The following is a 13,415-nucleotide window of genomic DNA, read 5'->3' on the forward strand; positions in this document are numbered from 1 at the left end:
CTAACCGATCCTCTAGGTAGTGAGCTCTTCACAGTGCTTGGATCTGATTTTGTTTGATTGACTGTTACTCTTTGCATTCTGTTTGAATATCACAGAATTTACTTTCCTTTGCATGTTTACTATATTCAATAAATTTATAACTATAGGAATATATTATATACATTAGATAAAAATATGGTTCTGTTTATTGTAAATAAAACACAGCAATCAGGAACATATTCAAGGTAATTCTGACGTCAAGGGGATTATAGATGAAAGACAGTGTAACGGTGCCACCAAGGATCATTTGCTCCATCATCCTATTTTGACTGAAAAGGAAAAGTATTTAATTAGCTGTATTTTATTGCACACTGAAGATAAAATAATAATTGTAAAATCACAAGTAATTGCCAAGCAGAATATTATTATTCAATCTTAATGTGAGATAAGACTAGATAAATGCTTTAAATTAATAAATGGATTACAAAAATAATCTATTCACAGTCGTATTTGTTTATGATACATGAAATATGTTCTTGAGGAAGTTTGAGAAAAGGAGGGTACGATGCAAATAAAAATGACAAAAGTAATCCACAAAACTGGGAAAGACTAGATTTAGCAAATGGAGCCATCTAGAGCCATTATGTCCACGATAATGACAGGGTATTTGTTTTGTAAAATACAATGGTTCAATAACACATGAAGTAATAACAAGAAGAGATAAAGAGACAGACACAAGGAAGAGGTAGCTAGAACACCTCAGCAACGTACAACGATACTCTCCATTAATCATACAAAATTCAATCATCATGTACATTGTTGAGGACTAAAAGAAAAAGATAAATGAGATTTAGCCTAAAGGTCAGAACTGAAATTCTTGTAGATTCCATCTCATGTTGGAATGTGTCGAACGAAGTGGTGAATGAGCTGGCCAACCGCGCCACATCAAGACCATAAGTTGACATTGAATGTGTTTTGACCAGAGACAAATAAGAAGCAAAGTAGGAAATATTCAGGCAGAGGTGGCGAAGAGAGGTATCATGTACGAGGGAGGTCAGACCATGCAACACCACACGTGAATCAAGACACCCATTTCACTTAACGTAAAAGGAGAAATGCTTGGAATGACTCAATACACATGAGGCTCAGACTTGGGTACAAATATTAATGGCAATAAGGAACAGGAGTCAATGATAATGAAACCAAGTGTAAACAATGTGGTGTGTTAAGGCCTCACACTCTCACTCATTATATTCTTGATTGCCCTCTGAATAATGAATATAGAAATACTGAGAATAGGACAGTTCCTGAACAAATAGCCTGGATGGAAGTAGCTTACAATGGAAAGGCTGATGATATTCTGGCGAGATATAATAATTTTGCACAACGATTGTAACCATTTGTTGAATTATCAGAATGTTTATTTGTAGCATCTTGAATGATTCTTATTTCTATGTACTTAGCCATAAAAATAGTTGTGTGTACGTCTGTGTACATAAACGTCCACATTTCTTTCTGTACACATTTGGCATGTGTACAGGAAGAAATGTATATATTTATCAACCAGAATGTCCAATAATATGTTGTTTGCGATGTGTGTGTATTTATGAACACGATGTATTAAACGGGGTGAGACTAGCAAAAGCTAACTCATCCCTTTATGTATATTTATACATCAATGACCTTATTTTAATTTAAAATTCAGTGTAAGACCCTGACGCATGCCAAGATGTTGTAGCGAAACACCATCTGGGTTCAGGAGGTTTAAAGTACAAACTACTGATAATGGAGCGTGAGAAAACCCCGGCCATAAGAAGACAAAAACTGAACGCAAATGCCATGCAAAAAATAAAGTTTCAGAAGGTCAGAGTGGAGGCCAAGACGGTCTTCTAGGCCAAGCACAGGAGGCGTCATGAGTGACCAAGCACTCACCGCATGAACCTGTTAGGTACGTTTTTACTCACTGTCACTCTTAATATCGCAAGGAGACGACACGAGTTTGTCACAGTACCTGCGATGTATGTCGTGAAGGTGTTAGTAACGAAGTTACTGACGTTACCCACTTTTCTGACAAATAAGACATCGTCAGTAACGATGTTACTGACATCTGATAAGTTGTGTGTTGTCTTATGGAGAGCAAGTGTTCTTGCTGAGTGAGAGAGAGAGATAAAGAGAGAGAGAGAGAGAGGGGGAGACAGACAGACAGACAGACATATAGATAGACAGACAGACAGACAGAACGACAAAAACTACAAAAAAACGATAAAAAGTCAAAAGGAACGATAAAAAGACAGACCGACAGACTAACAGAATGTCAGACATTCAGGCAGAAACAGACAAACATACTGAGAGAATAACATCGCCGGAAAGACATACCGGTATAAGGGTAGACACACAGACTCACATTAACAAAGTCCCCCCACATTTTCCTCCACGTTAGTGCTCCATCTTCCAAAATACTCACCTAGCCCCAGGGTCCCAGCTTTGAGTCCCTTGACGAACTTGAGGAGCTTAAGAGCCCTCTCATCTCTGTGGTGCTCTGGGTCGACCCCCAACACCACAGCCGCCGCCACCATCAGCACCACAACCAGCAAGACAAACACACGCTGCTGGAAGGAGACAGTATATCAATATTTTCCACTTTGGTTATTTAATACTCAAACACTAAGGCAGTTTTGAACGATATTTAGATCACAGATATTCAGTAAGCAGGACCAACCATTCTTCTCGCCAGTGTCGAGGTTCTGATGCCCAAGGATGTACGACCCTGGTATTTATAAGCCCCCACTCACGCAGTGTCCTTCATAACACTGACCAAATCACCTGGAATTAGGTTCAGGAAAAAATGGAAAATCGAGTGGGCTTGTCCTTGATGTAGTTCTTTGTCCTAGTGCGTCGTAGGTGTCAGGTCTGAATGAGTCGAGGGGTATCTGGTCTGAATACGCCTAGAGTGTCAGGTCTGAGTACGTCGAGAGTGTCAGGTCTGAGTGTGTCGAAAGTGACAGGTTTGAGAACGTCTCGGGATGTCAGGTCTGAGTACGTCGAGTTTGTCAGGTTTGAGTGCGTCATAGGTGTCAGGTCTGAGTGCGCCGAGATTGTCAGGTCTGAGTTCGTCGAGGGTGTCAGGTCTGAGTGCGTTGAGGGTGTCAGGTCTGAGTGCGTTGGAGGTGTCAGGTCGGAGTACGTCGAGGGTGTCAGATCTGAGTGCGTCGAAATGGTGTCAGGTCTGAATACGTCGAGGGTGTCAGGTCTGAGTCCGTCGAGGGTGTCAGGTCTGAGTGCGTCAAAGGTGTCAGGTCCGAGTGCGTAGAATGTCGCCATACCTATAATCAAGGTTTGTCTCGATTTGTCCAAAGTTTTGAGGCCGCACGGATTGGCTCGCCCAAACTGGCAGAGGGAATGACCTTGTTTGTTAAACATAAATACCCAATACTTTACATAAGTATTAACTAAATATCCAAAATAATTCCCTGTGTGATTATGTTTAACGAAGAAATTATTATAAAGATATTATTCGGAATTTCAAAATTGTTAACTATTTAGTAATATTGGTTGAGCGCTTTCATTAATTTACCTAAACAAATTGTATATGAAATTGCATTTCCCTGAATACGTGTTTATATGCCTGAATGAAGTGGTGAAATTAGTATTATGATTTTTATTTAAATCAATGTAAAAATAATTTATTGAGTCAGGGGACTGGCAGCCATTGTGTATATATATATATATATATATATATATATATACATATATATATATATATATATATATATATATATATATATATATATATATATATATATATATATATATATATATATATATATATATATATATATATATATGACAATGTCAGACCACGGAGGAAAAATGAAACAGGAAATTTCCTTAAGTACTTTCGTATATTAAATACATCTTCAGAAGGTGACCTTCTGAAGATGTATTTAATATACGAAAGTACTTAAGGAAATTTCCTGTTTCATTTTTCCTCCGTGGTCTGACATTGTCACATTCTTAATCACGTGTTTATTTTCGTGATATACACACACATATATATATATATATATATATATATATATATATATATATATATATATATATATATATATATATATATATATATATATATATATATATATATATATATATGTTAGTCTTATACAAGGGCCCCCGCCCCCCAAGGTCGAATTACTGTATTCCTCTCCCTCCCCCCTCCCTCCCTCCAATAGAGCAACCCCACAACAGGCTGACTAGCTCCGGGGTATCTATTTCTGCTAGGTGAACAGAGGCATTAAGTGAGAGGAAACTCGCACAACTATTTCTGCCCCGCACGGGATTCGAACCTGGAATTCCTATTAGTGAGTCGAGAAGGATGTCGCCGTACTAACAAGGGTATCGTTGTACTCACAAGGGTGTCGCTTTACTCACAAGGGTGTCGTCTTACTCACAAGGGTGTTGCCGTACTCACAAGGGTGTTGCCGTACTCACAAGGGTGTCTCCGTACTCACAAGGGTGTCGTCTTACTCTCAAGGTTGTCGCCGTACTCACAAGGGTGTCGCCGAACTCATAAGGGTGTCGCCGTACTCACAAGGGTGTGGCCGTACTCACAAGGGTGTTGCCGTACTCACAAGGGTGTCGCTGTACTCACAAGGGTGTTGCCGTACTCACAAGGGTGTTGCCGTACTCACAAGGGTGTCGCCGTACTCACAAGGGTGTCGCCGTACTCACAAGGGTGTCGCCGTACTCACAAGGGTGTCGCCGTACTCACAAGGGTGTCGCCGTACTCACAAGGGTGTTGCCGTACTCACAAGGGTGTCGCCGTACTCACAAGGGCGTCGCCGTACTCACAAGGGTGTCGCCGTACTCACAAGGGTGTTGCCGTACTCACAAGGGTGTCGCCGTACTCACAAGGGTGTCGCCGTACTCACAAGGGCGTCGCCGTACTCACAAGGGCGTCGCCGTACTCACAAGGGTGTCGCCGTACTCACAAGGGTGACGCTGAGGGCGGATGAACGAAATTTGATCTTAAAAGTTTCTTGCTACCTGACACCTCGTGTCGAGAGGTAACCTCAAGGACAGTGAAATATTACTGTACTTTTCTCCGCTATTTTGTAGATTTGACCATATAGTTGTTACCTAAAAATATAGATTAAGTTGATTCTGTAATTTAGATCATAAGCACTACATATCAACACACACATACGTATTGCTTACACAAAATCTACACATGCGTACACCAGGGAAAATAAAGGTAAACTATTTAACACGGGTGGTATGCGAACATGGGGATACAGGTGGAAACTTGGGCAGGGATTCGTTCACCCTGATGGCCCTGTTCACCTAGCAGTAAATAGGTACCTGGGAGTTAGACACCTGCACCGAGCTGCTTCCTGAGGGTGTGTAAGAAAATGGAGGCCTGGTCGTGGACCGGACCGCGGGGACGGTAAACCCCGAAGTCATCTCAAGATAACCTCACCTCAGGAGGGTGGGCACACACTGTCTTTTCTTGGACTGTCGGCAACTCTTTGACAGCCTACCCCATAAGAGGCTGGTGCTTAGGTTGAAGAAACAGGCAGGAGTAAATGGTAGGGTGCTCTAGTGGTTACCGGATTCCCTAAGCAATTGAAAGCAGAGAGTTACTGTGAGGGGTGAGATCTCAGAATGGCTTGATGTCATCTTATTATTATTAACATCTTTATTTACAAAATTTAATTACAAATTTGCCTAATTTGAGGAATATAATTAAGTCATATTAAAATGAGGTGGGTCCGAACAGGTTCGGTGTGAACCTGTTCGGACACACCGAACACCGAACGTTCGGTGAGTGCGCCTCTCAACTGTCAATCAACGAATATTTGTTTTCACACACACACCCTCAGGAAGCAGCCCGTAACAGCTGTCTAACTCCCAGGTACCTATTTACTGCTAGGTAATAGGGGCATCAGGGTGAAAGAAACTCTGCCCATTTTTCTCCGCAATCGCCGGGGATCAAACCCCGGTCTCCAGGATTACGAGCCCTGAGTGCTGTCCGCTTAGCCACCAGGCGCCTAAGGTGTGTGTGTGTGTGTATGTGTGTGAGTTTTGTGTGAATGTGAGTATGTGTGTTTCTGTGAGTACGTGTTGAACAAATAATATAGTAATGAGTAATGAACAAGTAGGTCGAACTCCCAGGTCTTCTTGTTGGTGAGATATATATTCATATTTCATAATATTGCATTAATATTTACATATTCAAAGGATTATACAAGCATAAACAATTTGAATTTACAAGATATATATTATTTTTATATATTATTATTTTATATATTATTAGTATTATTTAAAGGAAGGCACAATTGTTGTATATTTATATGGTACACGGTTTTCTAATGGTGGAAATCACAGGTGCTCCTAATAATGGATTATATATAACTTCTCTACTTGGTAAACAAAGTTTTAGAATCAATGTTAGTGCCGTCATCCCTACTGGTATCATAACCGAGTCTGAAGGCCAAGGTAGACCTAGGGACAGACGCTAGATCTGTCCAAAGAGTAGAGTGCAGATGTTTCCTGATAATGTCATATTTAGCATATGTATTTTCGTTGCACTTGAAAGACAACGTATTTTCAGCTGATGAAACCCCGAGATAGTGCTATAGATAGCTATAACTACCTTTTGAGCATTATAAACTAGGGGTTTATAATGTCTTTATGTGGAAGAGCATTATAAGCAAGAACAAGAGCAGAGCCATTAGTGTTACCAATATGCCTAAGCAGAGTAATGCGAAGTAAAGGTGATTCTGATAACTGCATATTTACTATATATCTATCTTAGGCATCTGAAAGAAAAAACATTTCAATGTTCGAAATTACAGGTGCTACACGTAGAGGGTAAACACTCCTTCTATAAATGATAAACTAGGCTTAATAATAGTCTAGAATGCAGGTGTTTATGGAAGTGGTGAAAAATCTAAATTTGAATAATTTTCAGAGATTGCTTATCAATAGCGTAAAGTATTTGGGGTTCTGGTGAAGATATACTTTGCATATTCGTTTGTGCTGTATTTGGAATGCTAGGTTTTAAAATGACTGAAATGACAGATACTCTTACCAGAGTGCTAAACGCTACTTCTTTACTTGGTAAACTAGCTTTAATAATGCATGGAAGTTCTGATGTCTGTAGAAGTAGTGCCATACCTGCACCTGTTCCAAATGACAGATAAGGTTAATAAATTTTGTGATGTTTAGGGGACGGGGCTAAATGCATTTTTGGCATTATTTTTACTGGTCCACCTGGAAGACTAGGGATTTCATTTGTTGAAGTCACAGGTCCTACTATTACTGGACTATACACACCTTCTGTAATTGATAAACCGGATTTAACAATGTATGGGAGAGCAGATGTTAGTAGTGGTGCCTTATCTGCACCTGTTCCATTTGACAGATATGGTTTATCAATTTTATGAAGTGAAATAGATTCTGATAATTGAGCATTTTGCTTTAACATTCCTGGTTCAGCTGGAAGAAGAGGGTTTTCACTTTTTGTAGTCACAGGTGCTTCTATTGGAGGAAAATATACACAACTTTTTAGTTGGTAAATTATAATTGGAAGTACATGTGTCTTTGATGTTGTCATATGAGTATGTATTCAATTTGACAGAGAATGATTATTAAAAATATTAAATATATGTGATTCTGGGGAAGATATATTTGCTACGTATCTAAATGGTGTACCTGGAAGCCTTGATTTTCGAATGGATTAAATTACAGATAATCCTTCCAGAGTGACAATCACTGTTTCTGTAAATGGTAAACAAGGTTCCATTACTTGGAAGTTCGGCTGTCTCTAAATGTGTTATAGAAGTATCTGTCCCAATTTACAGATACTGTTTATCAATAGAATTAACTTTTGATGACCCTTGCAGAGGTATAATATCTTCTTTTGTACTTGGAAAACTAGGTTCAATAATAACTGGAAGAGAACGGGTTCTTAAGGTGTCATATAAGTATCACTACCACTTGACAGTGACTATTTATCAATAACGTTAAGTATATGTAATTCTGGCGAAGAAGAATTTGCTAGGAATGCGTATGATATACATGAAAGACAAGGTTTTGTAAAGGTTGAATTTATAGGTGAGGGATATTCGCTTCTTTTTTCCGTGGTGAACTAGGTTCAATTATAATTGGATGTTCAGCTGTCTCTAAATGGGATATAGAAGAATCTGTACCACTCTCGACAGATTGTTTATCAATAGCATTAGGTGTAGGTGATCTTAGTAAAGGTAAAAGTGGCATATATCTATGTGGCGTACGTAGAAGACTATGCTCTGGAATACTTGAAATATCAGGAGCACTTATGAGAGAGCTATAAGTAGTTTCAACATTTTGTAAAGTAGGGCTTCCAGTGTTTGGAAGCTCAGGCTCAGCATATATATATATATATATATATATATATATATATATATATATATATATATATATATATATATATATATATATATATATATATATATATATATATATATTTATTTATATATATATATATATATATATATATATATATATATATATATATATATTATATATATATATATATATATATATATATATATATATATACATATATATATACATATATATATATATATATATATACATATATATATATATATATATATATATATATATATATATATATATATATATATATATATATATATATATATATATATATATATGCGAACAAGCCAGAATGGTCCCCAGGACTATATGCAACTGAAAACTCACACCGCAGAAGTGACTCGAACCCATAATGCCAGGAGCACAATGCAACTGGTGTGCACTGGACACCTTATCTACTCGACCATCACGACCGGTCAAAAGGAGGTCATAGCCGAAGCTATTTGACCCCCCCCCCCCCCCCGCCGGCACTCTGACGGTAATCTTGGGCATAGTATTTTATCAAATCACATCATTCTTTGGGGCACACGTGAGGAACACAAATGCGAACAAGCCTGAATGATCTAAATCACCAGATCACAGGTAACGGAGGCTGCCCTTACAATTATAGTAGTAACTGCCGTGTGTGATGCAAGTGATGAAACCGTTTAATGCAAGAGGTGCAACTGTTTCGTGCAAGAGATGCAATTTTGTGATTCAAGAGGTGCAACTGAGTTATGCAAGAGGTGCATCTGAGTGATGCAAGAGGTGCAACTGTGTGAAGCAAAAGGTGTAACTGTGTGATGTAAGAGGTGCAATTGAGTGATGCAAGAGGTGTAACATTGTGATACCGTTGGTGTATTTGTGTGACGCAAATGTGTTAGCTATGTGATGCAAGAAGTGTAGCTGTGTTAACTGTGTTTTGCAAGATGTGTAGTTGTGTGACGCAAGTGGTGTAACTGTGGGGCACAAGTGTAGTTTAAGACATATTACAGTTATCCACACGACTCGCATTCTTTTGTTCGGATATACTCTCCACCAAATGCGATTTTATTAAGTCTATCCTCTAAATACTTTGCCACAATTTCTGCAAAGTATTGTGGATAGCCCGTGCGTGGTGATCTAGTTACTTTAATTCCGTTTTAGGCTAACATGTTGTTTGAAGTGATTGGTTATTGCACAACTTCCATATTGTGTTTAATGTTGATGTTAATGACATTGTTCATTCTCAGTTCTGTTGGAAGGGTGAGACGTTGTTTTGGTTCTGTTTGTTGGTAGTAAGGTTTACGAAATTCATTGCTCGCGTTTTGCATTAATGAAGTTCGTATAACACTCATTGTTTACATTTTAAACAATTATGTTTTAACACTTATCCACTGGGATCGGCTGGCCTCTGTAGACAAGTTAAACATTATAATTTTATAATGATTCGTTCGTTGTCTCCACGGACCGATTGCTACAAATAATTATTTTGATGAAATAATCTCGTCTTCCGTTGGTACCAGCTGCCTATAATGCATGAGATTCATTTGTCTTCTGCAATAAATTCCCAGCGATAGAGGCCAGTCACTATGCAATTTTTCGTTAATTCTTTATGGAACTGTTTCCTGTACATTTCAAACTTAAGTGTCACCGTCGTTGATCACTTCGGGCTCCTCTCAAGTATAAGAAGAACAAACAACAACCTGTATTACAAGCTAACATCCTGCTGCTTACCATTATAGAAGAGGTGACGGAAGTGAAGTGTCTTGGAAGCCACTTGCTCCTTTCATTTAAAGTTAATCGAGAGACATTCCTGAAACAGCGTCACAAACGAATTTCAGCCTGTTGAAGTAAAAGGCCGTGATGTTTGACGTAAACACAAGTCCAATATAATATAAATACTGACATTTTTATGACGAGTGTAAATAATGTTAATATAATATAAGATCATCTCATTACTTGGCTACATGCAAATTAGAGAGTGAAGTGTCTACGCACTTGGATACCGCAAAACGTTTCATTAAATAAAAGTACAAAGTTAAACTAATCATAATATTAATAATAATGTTATAATCTGTTACAAATAAATTAACAACCCCAGAAACTATTTATTTATTTATATATGGTAAATAATGTCTTTCTGAGTGCCTGTTGTTTAACTGTTTGTCAGTCCGTGGCTCAAGGTAAGATGCTTAGAACTACCCTCACCAAACTTTGCGTGATGGTTTCAGTAGGGTTGGTGCCCAATATGGGAGGATCAGGGCTGACCTCTCGACCCACTTAAAAATAGGTCAGGTTCAACTGCGACCCATCCCCCACGTAATCAGTAAAACGTGGCTGACAGAACCCCTAGAATTTCTCGACCAAGAACACTATTAGACAGTGCAGACCGCTTATCACATGCCTCTGTATGACTAACCATCCTGTGTGATGGGGATTTTTTTAGCATCACCTAGTTAGCTTTTTTGACACACTGTACTCCACTTCATATAGACTAGGGTAGCTGCACTAATGCAGATGTACCTAATATGTTAATAAAAAAAAATAGACCCCTAGTTAGCTTTTTTGACACACTGTACTCCACTTCATATAGTCTAGGGTAGCTGCACTAATGCAGATGTACCTAATGTGTTAATAATAAAAAAAATAGACCACATATAGCCCTGTATGACTAACTATCCTGCGAGATGGGGATTTTTATTACCACTGCTACCTTATTCAATCTTGTGTTGATGATATCCTCAAAATGCATCTGGAATCTGCCAGTGCAGACTGCTTATCACATGCCCCTGTATACTAGCTACAAATACCCAAATGTTGCAAATACCCAAACTAGACTGCAAGCTCTAGTGGATTCACTCGCTGCTAAAGGTGAATCACGAGCACCTTTTAATGTTAAGTTATAACCTTGGTTATCAACAGTTATCAACTGTTAATACCTTGGAGTTGGTATTAACAGTGACATTGTAAACGATCTACACCGTAGGTTAAAAGAAAGACTAAAACCATTGAAATCCAACGCAATTGACATTGCGTTGGAATTGAGCTATTTTGTTTACCATACTGTTCATTTCGAAAGTATAAGCATAGAGGCCGCACCTAGGACAGGTACCCGCTAAACACATACCGAAACCACGGCGTTGGTACAACGTTCGAAAAAGTTTTAACACCTAACCAGTTATAACACCCAATATAGCAAGTTGTAACAACGCTCTAATACGTCATAAACATGTTAAGCCAAGATGTAACAACTTTATTACAAGTTGTATCAAGCGGAAAATAGTGACATTTTCGGTTTGTGTTTCTAGGGGTAATTTTTTTTTTTAAGAAACAGCCCCATCTGTTGACCCTAAGAGCAACACGCACTCTACTAAATATGTTACGATTCCATTTCAAACGATTCCATTGTTAGACAAACTTGAAGTAGTACAGAATGAAGCCATGAGGATAATTCTTGGTGCCTCAAGATGCACAAGAATCATCAACATGAGGGAAGAACTGAAGCTTCCAACCATACTAGAGAGAATCATGCAAGTCAACACTACCTTTTGCCTTAAAGTGATGAGAGACCTTGCATTGCTCAGAGACAAATTATTTAGTGCTGATAACACCGTATTGACTGGTGTCGACATACCAACTCACTCCTTTTATAATAAATGGCTGAGCAACAATGCCTACAATCTCATTAAACTCAACATTCCTTTTAAGTGCAATCTTTTTGTTTCTGATATTCCTCTTTATCTGTACCCCACCATTCAAGTATCATACAAACCTGTCACCAAGAAAGATAATGAGAATCGTGCTCTTCTCAAAGCTGTTACAGTCGAAACAATTGCCTCCTCCATCGAGAATTTAAGATCTCACGAGCACTGAGTCTACACCGACGGCTCGGTACAATCTTCTACTGGACGGACTAGAGCAGCATGTAGGTTTTACAGAAATAATATTTGCACAAAGACTGTCAGTGTCAGGTTAAACAACTGGCTGACCTCCACACAAGCAGAACTAGCAGCATTACAACTAGCTACAAATACCCAAACTAGACTGCAAGCTCTACTGGATTCACTCGCTGCTAAAAGTGAATCACGAGCACCTTTTAATGTTAAGTTATTACCTTGGTTATCAACAGTTATCAACTGTTAATACCTTGGAGTTGGTATTAACAGTGACATTGTAAACGATCTACACCGTTGGTTAAAAGAAAGACTAAAACCATTGAAATCCAACGCAATTGACATTGCGTTGGAATTGAGCTATTTTGTTTACCATACTGTTCATTTCGAAAGTATAAGTATAGAGGCCGCACCTATGACAGGTACGTATTTTTTTTTTTTTTAAGAAACAGCCCCATCTGTTGACCGTAAGAGCAACACACACTATACTAAATATGTTACGATTCCATTTCAATGTTTCCGATTGCATTGATAAATTGAATTGTCATAGATTTCAATTTATTTTCTTTTTGATTTATTTATTTTGTGTGACATTGTGTTGGAATTGAGCTGTTTTGTTTACCATACAAATCATTTTGTGAGTATAGTGTATTTTTGTCATTGTTTTTTCATTTCGTTTTTAAACTGTTTTTCTTATATTTCAATGGTGGGAACATCAGATCATTTGATGTTATAAATTTTCAGGTGGGAACATCATATCATTTGGGAATGCATTGAACGAGGGAGTGGAAAATGGTGGGGAGGACAAGGGAACAGGAGCGGGGGATGGTTGTGAAAACGAGGGAATATGGGAGGCGATAATGGTGGGAAGGACGAGAGGACGGGGGGAGTTGGGGATGGTGGGGACAGGGGAATGAAGAATGGTGCAGAGAAAAAGGAGATCGGGGAGTGGGGGAGAATGAGGAGACAGGGGGAGGGGGGAGTGGTAGGGAGGACGAGGGGACCGGAAGAGTGAGAGATAGTGAAGAAGACGAGGGGATGGTGGAGTGGGGAATGGTTAGGAGGTTGAGGGGACAGTGGAGTGGGAGACTATATGATTAGATTATAAGTTCCTTATTGGAGCCCTCTTGTTTATGCATT

At 38.7% G+C, this 13,415-nt stretch overlaps 2 long non-coding RNA genes across 2 annotated transcripts; both read right to left on the bottom strand.

The window, feature by feature from the left end:
- Positions 1-167: 167 nt before the first annotated feature.
- LOC123756672 (uncharacterized) lies at positions 168-3,665 on the bottom strand. Its single transcript, XR_006772663.2, has 3 exons — positions 2,699-3,665; positions 2,444-2,588; positions 168-308 (listed from the first exon to the last, which is right to left on the bottom strand). It is a non-coding gene; the product is annotated as an uncharacterized lncRNA (long non-coding RNA).
- Positions 3,666-4,195: 530 nt separating this feature from the next.
- On the bottom strand, positions 4,196-11,996 carry LOC138368986 (uncharacterized). The gene is made up of 3 exons (XR_011229693.1): positions 11,928-11,996; positions 10,117-10,224; positions 4,196-5,115 (listed from the first exon to the last, which is right to left on the bottom strand). It is a non-coding gene; the product is annotated as an uncharacterized lncRNA (long non-coding RNA).
- Between the last annotated feature and the right edge of the window lie 1,419 nt (positions 11,997-13,415).

The sequence above is a fragment of the Procambarus clarkii genome, chromosome 26, assembly GCF_040958095.1.
Source record: "Procambarus clarkii isolate CNS0578487 chromosome 26, FALCON_Pclarkii_2.0, whole genome shotgun sequence".
Classification (NCBI taxonomy): domain Eukaryota; kingdom Metazoa; phylum Arthropoda; class Malacostraca; order Decapoda; family Cambaridae; genus Procambarus; species Procambarus clarkii.